The sequence below is a fragment of the Mastigoproctus giganteus genome, chromosome 13, assembly GCF_048544385.1.
Source record: "Mastigoproctus giganteus isolate SK-2022 chromosome 13, ASM4854438v1, whole genome shotgun sequence".
In the NCBI taxonomy this organism is placed as follows: domain Eukaryota; kingdom Metazoa; phylum Arthropoda; class Arachnida; order Uropygi; family Thelyphonidae; genus Mastigoproctus; species Mastigoproctus giganteus.
The window spans coordinates 109,388,692-109,402,082 of record NC_143587.1 but is presented as its reverse complement, the minus strand read 5'-3'; the positions used below and the strand labels follow the sequence as shown (position 1 = coordinate 109,402,082).

At 38.3% G+C, this 13,391-nt stretch overlaps 1 protein-coding gene across 1 annotated transcript in view; it reads left to right on the top strand.

The window, feature by feature from the left end:
- The window catches only part of LOC150076349 (uncharacterized), a 231,160-nt gene that overhangs the window by 34,521 nt on the left and 183,248 nt on the right, over window positions 1-13,391 (top strand). The window contains exon 3 of the mRNA XM_090387328.1: window positions 8,287-8,413. The gene's annotated coding sequence lies outside the window, so the exon portion shown is untranslated. The remainder of the gene's footprint in view (window positions 1-8,286; window positions 8,414-13,391) is intronic.

The window sequence follows — 13,391 nt, the reverse complement described above, 5'->3', positions numbered from 1 at the left end:
TCAATCAGATCACTTTGCAGGTGCCAGGTGCTGCAATTTACAGAACTTTAGCCTTTCTTTGTAAGAGGCACCCCTTTGTTCTCCTCACCAATCTTGTTGCCCTTCTTTGTACTCATTCTAGCAACTCTACATCCTTCCTAAAATGAGGCCTCCAAACCTATAGGTACTCTAGGCACTACAATACTCTAGGTGTGGCCTGTTGCCTTGTATAACTGGATAATCACCTCCCTGTTCCTGCTAGCAAAATTCCTATATATCGTTGACAAGACTCCATGACCTGCCCTGGCAGCCTGCATGCACTGCTCAGCAAACTTCATATTTGACTGCACAATTAACCCCAGGTCTTTTTCTAGACCTTGGGGGGTAATTTTTTTAGTTTAATATTTAATAATTTTTATATTTTTATATTTAAATATTTTTAATATTTAATAATTTTAATAGTTTCTAGACTTGCCCAGAGCTCTTGCACATAGTTCCCTGCCGACCTTGTAAACCGGTTATTGTCATGATTGACAAAGGCAACCAGGTTTTTGTGGAGTACGATCACAACTTGGTGTAGAGAGGTGGCATCTGTTGCATTGTTAATTGGTGAGGTAGTATCTGGGATGGCCAGCCTTTTAGAAGCCGGTAGCCCAGCTGCGACTGATTTGTCCAGTGCCAATTGCAAGGATGGTTTGTTGGAAGCTGATGCTGGGTTTACTACAGCTGTATTTGTGTTGAGTTGGGTGCTGCATTAGCAGCATCTGCAGCTGGAGTAGAGGCTGAGGCTGCAGCAGTGGCTGTCGCTGTAGGAGGGATGGCTGAGGAAGCTTGCACATATTTATCTAGGGGTCCATTTAGGACATTGGTCCTTCTAAGGATGGGTGAAGCCAAAGAGAACATGCTGGTGGTAGTGTTTGTGATAACTGAGGGCAGGGTTTTGCTGAGCCATTTTAGTACCTCAGGTAAGAATGAAAAATTGCGCCCCACTGTTAATCATGGCAATGTTGGCAATTATTTAATCTTTCTTTTGGCGCCCCTTTCAGCTTTTAATCTGAGGCAAGAGCCGCATTTACCTCACCCTCAGTATGGCTCTGGCTGAGGGTGCAGTAGTGGGAGGCGGCAGATGCATGGCAGCAATTGGAGTCGGAGCGTTCACGAGGGATTCCAAGATAGATGCTGCTACAGGCGTGGACACAGAAAAGTAAGTCTAGTTCTGTAGGATTGGTTTCATCAAGTGGTGCAGCAAAGGATGCACTGATATCTCTCACCGTAGGATTAGTAGAGGTGGATGGAGGTCGGGATTTTGACCTCTTCTTGGTCTTCTTTCTCTTTTCTTTTGATTTCCCTCCTGAATTCATGGTGGAGTAGGTGACAGATGGATCCAAGTCCTCTGCTGCCTCTGGTGCTGAGTATCTAGGTGCTCATTATGAGCTCTAGGTGCTCTAGAGCTCATAATTTATCCAGTCTGTTTGATTGTATATAAGGATAACCAGTGCTGTGAGAACACTTAGAATATTAGTCTACTAATATTCTAAGTGTTCTCCTTAAAATTTGGGATTAGTCAGTGAATTTTCAGAAATTAAGTTCCAACTTCTACCGCACCGTGCCGCTGCAATCAGTGGAGAGGTGACTGCGTGTTGCTCCTGTGGTGATGTGTGACAGCATGCTTACTCTATTTAGCCTTGCCTTGTTCCAGTACATTCATACGTTACCTGTCTGTCCAGTCACTTGATTAACACTAATTTGCATAAAATCAAATTTCAACCCAGTTATCTAATGATGACGTCTCAGAATACATATTTAACAACACTATAACACTATTAAATCCAGTGAGTAGGTTCTGTCCACACCACAGGCAAGGAACAGCCAACTGTAGTGATCCTACGATGTCACATGACTTGTTGGGAACAAAGGCTTTTGTTCTTCGACTTCTGGGAAGAAGCAGTGGCCGTCCGAATGGAATGTTATTTTCCAGACTAACTACAGTACCCCCACAACTGCACTTAGAAGCTATTTAACTTCAAAATTTTTACCACTTAACACTATATAGTCAACTGCAATACTGATGATACATAATTTAGATCTAATTACTGCATTATTTTCACTAAATTCCATCATTGAAAAATTAGGTAATATTGATGGCATAATCTATGTGGCATGCCGTTATGAACAAGCACATGGCAGTCAGTACATGCCCCAAATTTTGAAATGGAAGTTTGCCACAAAAATGGTATCAATCAACTCACCAACCCAAAAGGAATCCAATGGACACTTTTAAATACTTGCTGAATCCAAAAACTCACTAAAAAATTTGACTAAACACAGAGCACCAAAATCATGCGTCTGACCAGTACTTGGTCAGCACCACCTATATCTAGTTGCCAAGTAGTTGGCACAATACCACTCTCTTCAGAAGCTTACTTAGCACAGGTAGCAGATATCATTGGCTGTCATCAGATCTTATCGGCTATCAGCCGATAAGATTTGGGTTCGGTAGGTGGCTGCTTCACATTTTTTTTTTTTTTTTTTAGATTAGTGTCCATTTCCATGGGTTGGGGAACACCCCATGGGCAAGGCAGTGATTGTAGCGGTGCAGTAGTTGGTCTAGGAAGGCTGAAGCAAATTTCTTAATGCCCTCCACCTCCAGATCTGCTTCAGGGCATTTGTTATTTTTTGTGCAGTCTGGAGCAACATCTAGTTCAACTCATGCTCAGGCTACTCACATGGGGGACATAAATTCAAATTGAGGAAGGATGGTTGTAGGATAAATGTGCAGAGGATTGCTTTCAGCCAGTGGGCAGGTTGAGAGTTGGAATAAACTTCCATATATTGTTGGGGAAGTAGGTAGTTTGAATAACTTCAAGTAAGAACCTGAGATATTAATTATTGGAGGTGATGGATAGGTGATGTGGGAATTTTTTTATTTTATTTTTTAATTGATGCTTTATAAGCTTGATTTCTACTAATATGTCACTACTAATAATAATAATAAAGGACTGCTGTGCAAATTACTGCTCTGGATAAAGGGATAGTTGAGTGGGAGAATGGTTATTAATAGATGCTGCTCTTCGTGGACTAACGTTATTAGTTGACTCTCCCAGATCTCTGTGCTGGGTCCATTGTTGTTTTATGTTTATTAATAGTATCAATGAAGGTATATCAGGCTTAATGTGTAAGTCTGCAGATGATACTAAGGTTGGCAGGGTGGTTTAATGACAGTAATAAAGTTAAGTCGCTGCAACAAGAACTAGAAAAATTAGGTAGAGGCTGAGAAATGGCATTTGAAGTTTAACACTGAACCAATGCAAGGTACTGCATATGAGTAGCAGTAATCCCAGATTAACATATGAACTGTATGTTAATCACTCAGAGTAGTGGAAAATGAAAAAAAACCTGGGGTTAACTGTGCAGTTAGACATGAAGTTCTCTGAGCAATGCAGACAGATTGCCAGGACAGCTCATGGTTTTGTCAATTATATACAGGAACTTTTCTATCAGGGATAAGGAGGCTATTATCCCGTTGTACAGGCCAGTGGTTAGTACTGTCTGTATAATGAGTACTGCATCTTGAGTGTTGTATACAGGTCTGGGGGCCTCGTTTTAGGAAGGATATAGATCTGCTGAAATGGGCACAGAGAAAGGCAATGAGATTGGTAAAGGGAAGAAAAGGGTGGCCTTACCAAGAAAGGCTTTAGTTTTGCAAATTGCAGCATCTGGAGACTCGGCGCCTCCGTAGCCAGGTGGGAAGGAGCAGCAGTGCGTAGCACATGCTTCTTGATTAGACCAAGGTTCGAGCCCGTCACCACCAAATACAGAGGATGTGGAAAGGTCAGGGAATGACCACCGCATATTCCGGAGCAATATGGCCTTAGTTGCTAATGCTCCTAAAAACCAAATAACTAACTAACTATCTGGAGACTAGGCACCTATGAGTTGATCTAATTGAGATGTTTAAATCCCTCAATGGATTGAGTAAGCTGAATGCTGATGTCATTCTTTGTCTTTCCAGCTACACAAATGAGGGAGGCATAAATTCAAATTGAGGAAGGACAGGTGCAGGATAGATGTGTGGAAGTTTACCTTCAATTTGCGGATGTTTGATTTTTTGGAACAAACCTCCATCCATTTTTGTGGAAGTGAATAGTTTGAATATTTTCAAGGAACTAGTCAAATTATTGGGGGGTGGGTGATGGACAGGTGAGAATTTTTTTTCCCCCTTTGGCAGATTCTTTATAAGCTTGCCTTTTTGTACCATTTGCCATTACTAATACTGTAAACTGTATGGAGGGTCTCTGCTTTCGAAAGCCAAATTGATTGTCATTTAGCAAAGTTTGGGTTTTTGAAAGCCAAGTTAAGCAGTTACAAATCATTCTTTCCAGAGTTTTCTCATGACAGATGGTAATTCTGGTGATTTGATAAATCTTTCCCATCTTTAAGAATGCTTCAGTTATTGAATGGTTCCAATAACTCTGTTAAACAATTTCTTGAAAAATATGGTTGTAGTAGTTTAGTAGGCTTTCTAAGTCAGTGTCATTCAAATGTTGCATTGAGTTAAAATTTCCATTGGGACTAGCAGCACAATAGTTACCTTTGGCTACAGATTGATTCAGCTCTAATAGCTAATAATCAAGGATTTGACTGTTGGGCATTTGTGGCGAGCAGATATATCTTGGGGTTGTTCTCTTCATAGGGATTACAGAGAGTTAGAGATTTGAGGGGATTAGTGGAGTAGAGTAGGATTACAGAGGTTTGAATATTGCTTTTAAGTAATTTATTTAGTTTATTATAAAGTTTAGTTTGATATAATTTTTTTTCCCTGTAATAGTTTGTAAGCTGTATGGAGGGTTTATAATATTATAAATATAATTTTTGAAAGTTACTTTCATTGATAATTAGTAAATTTTACAATGGTTGTTACAAGATCCACCTTGAACACTTTGTCAGAGAGTATCATAACTCATATGGAAATAGCCGATGGCGATTTCTGGGTGAGTCATGATTTTATCCTTTGCAGAACCTGTGGCATGTATTCCAAGGTCAACCTAGTGGATAATCATAGCTCACCTGGCGATTCTTTTCTTTGTCACCATTGTACAGATTGTACCAATCTTAAGTTAAAATTTGGTGCATTGCTAGAACAATTTGAGTCACTGAAAAAAATGGGTGCCTTTTCCCTTGAGAATAATGACTGGGAGCTCATCAGGGAATCAAGACTCTAATAACCTACCAAGTGATACACTTCCGATTCAGGCCCCAGAACAGAATAATCAAGTGCAAACTATTCTGGTTCAAAAGGACTTAGTTCTGTTAGGAGACTCCGTTGTCAGGAAAACGGGAAATATTTTTTGTAATAAGGATAGGTGGACTAGAACCAGGGTATGTCTGCTGGGAGCAATAATTAATGATGTCACCAGCAGATTGTCAGATTTTAAGGGGGGTAAAGAGAATATATAATTAGAGAATAATATATAAAGAATAATATATATTCTCATAATTAGAGAATAATATATAAAGAGAATAATAAGAGGGGCTTAGAGGGGAACAGGCATTCTGTGTGTTATCAGACACTCAGTCTAAAACACTGATGGATCCAATATCTTTCTATTTCAGAAGTCCGGCTGCTGTGCCTCCCTAAAATCCACTCGTGCACACCTTGATGGTAAGTCCTGTTATGTTACTTAGGTGGCAACGAACGTGTAGAGCAGTTCTCTTCAAGATGCCTGGTCAGTGTGAAGAGGAAAAGACCAAACCCTCCAGCACGACGAAACAAATGGCCCTCAGTCCCCAGCAGCTTTCACTCCCCCCTCTTATGCAGCAAGAGGATCAGAGTGGAAGCAGAGGGTGCTAAGAATTTCTGGGTACGACCAGGTTGCCATGCACAGAAACTGAACTTGGCCTGTTACAATGTAAGATTGCTCATTGGTAAAGATAGGATATTAGAGCTGGAAAAGGAATTAGAAAATGCGAATTGGAATATCATTGGTTTGGCTGAAACAAGAAGAAGAAATTAATCACTTATACGTTTATCAAATGGAAATCTGCTGTACACCAATGGAAACAGTGAAAGGAGTGAAGGTGGAGTTGCTTTCTGGTCCATAAAAATATAAAAAACAACATTTTGGAATTCAAAAGTATATCACCAAGGTGTCAAGAATACTACTCAGGATTTCTAAGAAGTACAAGCTCTTAGAAATTAACACAAGAAAAGTAGAACAAGCATTAAGGGAAAACAAGATTTAAATCAGCAGCCATGAGTAGTAATACAGAAAGACAAATGATACTGAAATTGAAGAATAGAGATGGTGTACTTATAAATAGCAGAGAAGGCATAATTCAAATAGCAGAAGACTACTATAGATAATTATATAAGGAGCGAGGGAATGATGCCAGCAGTGGAGAGATGGATCACAAATTAGTAACACATACGACATACCCGATATTCTTCCTGATGAGGTAGAACACGAGTTGAAGAAAATGAAGAATCAGGAAGCCCCGGGGGAAGATGAAGTTACTGTAGAGTTGTTAAAATTGGGAGGAAGAGATATGACACAAAAACTGGCAAGACTCTTCATAAAATGCATTAGAAAAGGTGTGATGCCCAAGGAGTGGAATAATGCAATCATAGTTTTGCTGCATAAGAAAGGAGATAAATCAGAAATTGGAAATTATAGACCAATTAGCTTGTTATCTACAAGTTGTTCACAAAGGTCATTACTAATAGATTAGAAAGAATACTTGATGAGAATCAACTGAAAGAGCAAGCTGGCTTTAGGACAGGATTCTCAACTATGGATCACCTTCACGTAATATCACAGCTAATGGAGAAAGCAAAGGAATATAAAACACCATTATGTCTGACATTTGTGGATTATGAAAAGGCATTTGACTTCATACAGCATAAGGCAATGTTTCGGGCTACAATTTGCAGATGACATTGTGACCATAAGCCATGATCCCAAAGAATTAGAGGAAAACCTTAATCAGTTATCCAGAGTTAGTAAGGATTTCAGACTAAAGATGAATATGGCTAAAATAAAAGTAATGATGAACAAGTATGCCACAGAAAGGAATATAATCATTGAAGGAGCAGTAATTGAAAAGGTGGATTCATATACTTACCTGGGATAAGTCATTAGCTGTAATAATGATAAATGGCTGGAAGTGAAGAGAAGAATAAATTTTGGATGGATAGCATTCAGGAAATAGTCACATACTGAGGAGCAATATCCCAATTTGTCTGAAACGTAAAATAATGAACCAATGTATACTCTCCACCATGACTTATGCAAGTGAAACTTAGGCACTCACCAAAAGAATGGAAGAGAAGCTGAGAACTATGCATTGAAGAATGGAATGAATTATATTGCGAATCAGACTGTTAGATAAGAAGAGAAACACATGGATTAGGCAGCAAACTCAAGTAAAGGACATTCTTATCAAAACTAAAGAACTAAAATGGTCTTGGGGAGGGCACATAGCTCGAAGACATGATGACAGATGGACTAAGAAAATAACAGAATGGTACCCAAGAGGAACTAGAATAAAACTTGGAAGACAACGACAGAGATGGACAGATGAAATTCATGAGTTTGTGGGTAGTAAATGGATGGCCATCGCACAAAACAGAAGGAACTGGAAAGTTGCTGGAGAGGCCTTCATCCTGCAGTGGATTGAAAATGGCTGATGATGATGAAAGAGAATATTATTCATGTGGGGAATAATGATATTAAGCACACACTATCTGATGATTTGTTAGACAAATATAGGACCATGCTTGAAGAAATGCTGCAAGTTAGGTCACAATGTCTATTTGTCTAATATTCTGCACAGACATGATAAGAGGGATTATATGCTGAAAGCCTTGTGGATTAACTCAAGACTTGAAGGACTCTGCAAGGCTTTTGGGGGAGAATTTTATCAGCTTGGCCCACACTTGTACATAGAAGGAATCTGTTTTGCAGAGATGGGTTACATTTAAACAGAGGTGATGCAAGGGTTTTTGCCAGTATTACTGAGGATACCTTAAAGCATGGTTTCCCAAACTTGTTCCATGGAACACTAGTGTTCTGTGCGATGTGAACAAGTGTTCCGTGAAAATATCTTAATTAATAAAAAATTATATATATATATTTAATATATTTTTTTCAACTTAGATTTTACGTATCTGAAGCGTATGATTAGTCAAGCATACCTGCTTGATTAGTTAAGCTGGTATGCTTGACTAATATAGTTAATTGCCATGACAAAGTCATAAAAAAAAGTTTGTGCAAGAAATAACTTTGACATTATTTTCCTTGATTTCAGTAAAACTTTTGATGCGGTTTCCCATAAAAGGCTATTGTACAAACTGAAACAAATTGGGATTAATGGCAAGATCCTTCATTGAGTTAAGGGATCTATCTAAAAGGTAGAAGACAGAAGGATAAAATTGGTGAGGGGTGCTTTTTGTATGAGTATTATTTAACATAATTTTTTCCCAGTTATTGACAGATCACATACTGTACATATGACATTCACTCAATAACTTTTTTTTTTTAAAGTAAAAGTTTTACATAAAAATTAATTTTGAATGGATTTTTAAAATACTTTATACATGTTTTACTGATAGAAATGGGGCAGTAACGATGCTTTATTTTGTTTTTTAAAATAAAATATTTTTTAAGCATTAATTATGTATTTTTAGTTCAAAAACCAAATAGCCACAAAAGACAATAAGTGTTTGGTAAATATGCTGTAAGATAGAAAGTGTTCCATGATATAAAAAGTTTGGCAAATGCTGCCTTAAAGGTTCAGGGAAACTGCTAGTTTGGGGGGGGGGGACAAAGGTAATATAGATACGTGTTTATCTGATAATATTGGTCAAAGTAACACTTGCACATATCTAGAGTGCTTGTTAGTTACTGCAACAGAACATATTAGCATTAGCATTAGCATTAGTAGAGGCATTTGATGCAAGAAAGCAAGCTTATGCAGCATCAGCCAAAAAAAAAAAAAAAAAAAAAACCACTTCCACTTCACCCCTCTGTTCGTTCAAAATACCTGTCCAGCTGAGCCTTAAACTTATTTAGGCTATCAACTTCCACGACAAGGGATGGAAGTCTGTTCCACCAACCAACCACTCGCTGGCTAAAGGCAAATTTCCGCACGTCTATCCTATATTATATATTAGCAAGATGTTTTGACGGCAGAAATGTTTCAAATGAGTGGGTAGCTAATGCCAGGGAAGTGAGCTTAAATAACTTTAAGGAGTGTGTCAGGGTAGTTAACTATACAAGAACACCAAGTCTTAATTGTTTATAGAGTAATGTTAGAAGCATCGTCAATAAAATGAGTGAATTTGAACTGCTGGTTTGGACAAGTAACACTGACATAATAGGCTTTACGGAAATGTGGTGCCACTGGAGACAGGAGGATGATGAGTTTAAGTAGGGTATGTATAATGTATTTAGAAAGGATAGGGCAGATAAAAGGGGTGATGGGGTCATGCTTCTTATCAAAAGCAGCCTGAATGCAACGAAAGCTTTCCTGGATTCAGATGTTTCGCATGCTAGTATAGAATCTGTATGGGTTTGAGATAGTTGGAAGCAGAGGTATAATGAGAGTGGTAGTAATCTACAGGCCAGGTGATTGTGAAGATTATGATGAGAGCCTCTACATGCAAATGGAATGGGCAAGTAAGTGAATGTCTTATGGGTGATTTTAATTTGCCTCTAATTGATTGAAGCAAATGGGAAGGAAACTCCATATGGGAGAACAAAATTTTTAAATCAACTAGATGATTTTTATTTTTGTATCAATATATCAGGGAAAGTACTAGGGAAAAGAATGTTCTACATATGGTCATCATCCATGAACCAGGTGACACAATAGGGCTGATAGTACAGGAACTAGTAGCAGGAAGTGATCACGGAGTTGTATTGTGGACGATGAAGAGAGAGAGAGAGAGAGAGAGAGAGGTAGCAGTAGTTAAAGGCAAAGGAAAGGAAATTACGACGGCTTAAGGTGCTACATGGTCTCTATTAACTGGGTAGATATCTCACATTATAGCCATAGCAGCTAATGCACCAATAAATAACCATCTCTCTCTCTCACACACACACACACACACACACACACACACACACACACACACACACATAGGAAGTGAATACAATTGAACCTTTAAAACATTAATCACAGAAGCCTTGGATGCGTATATACCATTAAAAAAAATACTACACGAGGAGGATTCCAAGTTGGATGAATAATGAAGTTGCCAGATTACTTCAGCAGAAAAAGATGGCATGGAAAAGTTAGAGCAGTAAAAGGTACTGAAGCTTGTAATCTATAATAGTGCCACAGAGAAGATTAGGCTGGCAAAGGCAGATTATGAGAAATTGCTAGCAAAGAGTGGGGGGATAAGGAATTCTTCATATATATAAATGCAAAGAAGAGAAAAACAAACCCGATCAGACCCTTATGTAATGGATGTGGGATAATATTAGATACCCCAGCTAATTGTTGCAGATGAACTCAACAGTTACTTTGCATCGATATTTCCAGAAGAAAAACCCTTTATGTCAAAGAAATTATGGGAGTGAAGTTGAACAGTATGTAATTAATGATATTGAAATTTCACATGAGTATTTAATGAAAAAACTTTTGAGCATTAGTAAAGGCACATGATGCAAGAAAGCAAGCTTATATAGCATCAGCCAAAAAAAAAACCCTTCTCATTTCACCTATCCACTCACTCCAAATGTTTGTGTAGTTCTGCCTTGAATCTATTTAAGCTATCAACTTTTACAATGACAGATGGAAGTTTGTTCCGGCAATCAACCAGCTGATGGCTAAAGACAAACTTCTGCACATCTATCCTACAACTGTCTTTCCTCAATTTGAATTTATGCCCTCTCAGGCAATTATTCTGAGCAAGAGGAAGAAACCCATCAGCATTGAGCTTGCTCAAACCATTGAAGGCTTTATACACCTCAATCAGATCACCTCACAGGTGCCTAGTCTCCAGACACTGTAATTTGCAAAACTTAAGCCTTTTTTCGTAAGAGCAACCCTTTATTCCATTCACTAATCTTGTTGCCCTTCTCTGTACTCGTTCCAGCAACTGTACATCCTTCTTAAAAAAATGAGGCCTCTAGACCTGTATACATTACTCAAGGTGTGGCCTGACCATTGCCTTATACAAGGGGATAATCATCTCCTTATCCCTGTTAGAGAAATTCCTGTATATCATTGCAAGACACCATGAGTTACTTTTGCAGACCATCTGCACTGCTCAGAAAGCTTCATATCTGCCTGCACAATTACCCCCAGGTTCTTTTCATTCTCCGCTGACCGGGCTAGCCGGGTGAGTAAAGTGCCTGCCTGGCAACCCAAAGGTCGCGGGTTTGAATCCTGCTTCGGGCTTGGATCAAAGTACTGCAAAAACCTTGAGAGTTGCACTATGGCCACAGAAGCCGATGTGCCAACAACTACAAAAAAAAAAAAAAAAAAAACTTTTCATTCTCTTAAAATTATAGGCTATATACTTTATAATTTTAAGGGAGGCAGCAAGTGAGTGAACCATTGAGGCTAATTATGAGAGCACCACTGGGCTCGGGAGTGATTGGAAAAGTGCCAATGTATGCCCAGTATAAGGGCAGTTCTAAGAGTGAAGTGGAAAATTACCAACCAGTTCATCTAACTTCAGTAGTAGGGAAAATCATGGAGACAATGATCAAGAGTGGAATTCAGGATCATTTAGAGAGGAATGGAATTCTGAAGGATTCTCAGCATGTTTTTGTAAAGGGAAAATCATGTTTAACAAATCTGGTTAGCTATTTTGACAGGATAACTTGTGAGCTGGATTTAGGGAATAATTTCGATATAGTTATTTGGATTTCAGCAAAACATTTGAATCAGTCCCACATGAGCAGTTACTTTATAAGCTGGAACAGGTTGGAATCACAGAGAAAATTCTTATATCGATAGCAGGATGGTTTCAGATCAGGAGGGAGAGGGCTGTGATAAATAGTTATTCCCCAGATTGGGTTGATGTAAGGAGCGGGGTTCCCCAAAGATCAGTATTAGGACCACTGTTGTTTGTTTTTGATTTTTATAAATGACATTGATGAAAGGATAGAGGGCATGATGTCAAAATATGCAGATGATGTAAAGATTGGTAGAGTAGTTAATGATCACCTCCAACCAGAACTTCTTCTGAGTGACCTAGATAGACTTCAGGGATGGTCAGAAAAATGGCAGCTATGCTTTAATCCAGCAAAGTGTAAGGCAGGCGTCGGCAACCTATGACCCGCGGGTCACCAAGTGACCCATTTGATAATTTCAAGTGACCCACTTGAGTTCCGCAAATAAAGTATAATATATAAAAATAAATTATAAAACATAAACATGAAACAAACACTTTGAGAAAATATAAATAATAAGATTAACATTTTGGTTTGATTACAAAGTTGCAGAAATGAACATAGGCGGAATACAGCGACATTGTCCTTACGAATCTCATCATTACTCGACGAGCATTTATTCACTCCTATTGGTCGGCTGGGCTGTGTGCCACCTGAAGCCGACCAATAGGAACCCTGCCCACCTGCTGATCACGCATCTACTCTTGTTTACGTTTACTTCATCTTTAACGTGAATAAACAGTAGTTCAGTTCAAAAGCACAAGAACAGTTACCTAAGCGAAATAATTATTATTTTTATTACCATGGACAAACAAACAGCAAAAAAGAGATTATTTCAAGATGTGTGGACTGAAAGGTATGGAAAATGGTGACAAATTGATATGTACTTTATGTACAGATATAATTACCGCCAGGACTTACAATATTGAGCGACACTTTTCTTCAAAACATAAAGATGTGAGTGAAATGCCAAATGATGAAAATTATGAATACATTGCTAAAAGTGTATTAAATTATGGAAAACAAAATAAATTTTTGAAGAGATTTGTTACCAGCCACAATTACGCTACATCTGCCAGCTTTGTTCCAGCTCTTAGTATTGGTACCGACGGAAAACCATTTAGAGACGGTGAATTTTTTAAAAACGCATTCATAAATTGTTCCGAACACTTGTTCAATGACTTCGCAAATAAAAAACAAATAATTGAGAGAATTAAAGAAATGCCATTGTCGGCCAGAACAGTTCAGCGTTGCATTGAAGATATGGCAAAAAATATTGACGCACAGGTCAAAAATGATTTGTTATCTAGTGAAGTAATTAGCATTTGCACTTGATGAAAGTACCAATGTAAATAATATGGCTAGGCTGGCAATTATTATTAGATTTGCATCAATAAATAGTTCGAACGTCAATGAAGAACTATGCGTTCTTGCTTCAATGAATGACACGACCAAAGGCATTGATATTTTGCGTCAAGTACAAGAGTTTATAAATTTCAAAAATGG